This window comes from Pteropus alecto, unplaced genomic scaffold (assembly GCF_000325575.1).
Source record: "Pteropus alecto unplaced genomic scaffold, ASM32557v1 scaffold134, whole genome shotgun sequence".
Classification (NCBI taxonomy): Eukaryota; Metazoa; Chordata; class Mammalia; order Chiroptera; family Pteropodidae; genus Pteropus; species Pteropus alecto.
In genome coordinates, this window is record NW_006436283.1 from 355,000 (window position 1) to 357,292 (window position 2,293).

Sequence of the window (2,293 nt, forward strand, 5' to 3'; positions counted from 1 at the left end):
GGGGAGTGGGCTTCCCTGCGGTGACCCTCGGGGCCACGTTGCAGACTCCTGGAAGAGCCGCCGCGTTGTTCCCGTGCCTGAAGCGGAGGGCTGCTCCGCCCAATGTCGTTTTCCTGGGCAGAGGTCGGTCACCCTCCGGGACAGCTGCCACCTGTGTAACTTCCATGGCTGGGGAGCCTCGCGAGCTGCCAGAGGAGCCTTTCCTGGGAGAAGGGGAGTCGGGCTCGAATGCATTTGCAGGCTCTGTGAGCACGTGGACAGCTGAGCTGGAAATCGGTCCGAATCCCCTTGTTGGGCACGGCTGTCATGCTCCGGGGTCAGGGCTGAGACGCGGTATCCTCGGGACAGCAGCCGTCCACGCCGACTGCCCGCAGCTGTATGACCAGGGCGCGTGAGGAGCCCGAGGAGCCGAGCCAGGTGCCTCTTTAGACAGTGTCTTCCTCTCCCACATGGCTGTCCCAGGTCCTTTGGTGACCTCGATTCGTGGGCTGTTCCCACTGTCCATGACCCAAGCCCACCTTACGTGCCAACGCCCAGTGCCACGAAGGCTTGGGGCCTTCGGCCTGCTCAGAAAACAGCAGTGAAAAGGCAAACAAACAAAACAACAATAAATGCCTGTGCAATTTTACCAAAATGACAATGATACTCTGCATTCAATTAAAATTAATAAAAATATTTTATTGGATTTCAGGAACTTGGTACTTTTAAAATTTTAAAACTTTGCAAACAAATCACCACTATGCTTTCTAGACTAGTGGGGGTCAGGGCTTGGAGACTGTCATCTCACGTCACACGGCACAGAATTCCCAAGCCCTGGTGCCGCCCACTGCTGTGGCCATGACACTCGTCTCCTGTTCTGGCAAGCACGACGTGGGGGCGGTGCGCTGGGAGCTCCGCTGTCCGTGTGGGGCACCACCGACACAGAGGACGGTCAGCCGTCACGCAGCCGCCTTGGATTTTTGTGCCACGTGGTCACAGGTGAGCGTCCCTTCTGGGTTTTGTTTGGTTCGGGGCAAAGCTGCTGAAATGAAGTTGACAGTCCCTCAGGGGGATCAGAAGTTTGGCAAAGGTCACAGCAGAAACTTCCTGAAATGAGACACTTGGAGACCGAGAGCGGACAGCTAGAGCTGTGACACGATTGGGCAGCAGGGACACAAGCTCGGTGACTCTGGGTGTGTTGAGGGCTCTTGGAAATTCAGAGCTGAACTGGAAAACATGGTGAGGTGCCTGGACTGTGGCGGTTTGCTAATCCATGTGTTTTTCCTGCCCCCTCCTGTATGCCACTCAATGAGCCAGGTGAACATGGTGGAGAGCAGGGCATGCCCTCGCCTCCGAAGGCACGCGCCCCTGCCTCTGCAGTTCGGGAAAGGTACTTCTCTGCAGCCCCGGCGGGAGCCCCTCCGGGAGCCCCTCCGGACCCGAAAGGCTGCGTTTCGGGCTCAGAGAGAACCAGCTGGACTGGGCTCACGCAGGGCAAACGGGCCGAGTCCTTCTTGACGGTGACGGGCACGCTGCCGTGTGGCCGTACAGCATCCTGAGGTGGTCTTGCCCATGCACCTACTTAGAGCTCACTGGGCTGCGGCAGCCGTGACAAACAGGTCTGGACCCCATGCGTAGGACACGGCACAGTCTGAGTTACTTTGCAAACTGCAAACCTTCTGAGTAAAAAGACAAGTAAAAATATACATTCTAAGGTATTTGTAAAGTGCCTGGAAGATGCAGACGGCTGCCCTGAGGTGCTCCCACCACGCTTCGGTCTGCAAGGTAGACTGCGCTACCGTCTCACACGTGGTCTCACTCACTCGGTGGTTTCGTTTTATTTTTTAAATGGCTGATTTATAAATCCAGCTACTGTGCAGTGCTTTCATAATTTTTAATATGCATTATCTGCAGTAACATTGTGACAGCGCCTTACTGTGGGTTGACACACAATACTTAGAACAGATTTATCATATTTGGTCTTTAGGTAAATAATAAATGTTTTAAAATTGCCTAAATATACCATTCTGAGCCGTTTCATTCCACCAGGAAAATACAGGGTTTTTTCCTCTCTTTAAAAAAAATTAAATACCAAAATAACTACATTTAAATAAATAACGTTATGATGATGACATTTAAAAATTCACAACCAGGCCAAAGCCGGCTTTCTGTTGCCCGGCGGCTCAGCCCCAAGCCCCCGGAACACTCTGGAAAGGCGAGTGCTTCTCTTCCACAGGGGTGTGACCAGGGCCGGGGGCCGGGGTGCCTGCTGCTCACCTCTCACCTCGTTTCCTTTCTCCCGCTTTAATGTCGT

General features: G+C 53.7%; 1 long non-coding RNA gene across 1 annotated transcript; it reads right to left on the reverse strand.

The window, feature by feature from the left end:
- Positions 1–652: 652 nt before the first annotated feature.
- LOC107195722 lies at positions 653–2,293 on the reverse strand. Its single transcript, XR_001516937.2, has 2 exons — positions 2,257–2,293; positions 653–1,658 (listed from the first exon to the last, which is right to left on the reverse strand). It is a non-coding gene; the product is annotated as an uncharacterized LOC107195722 (long non-coding RNA).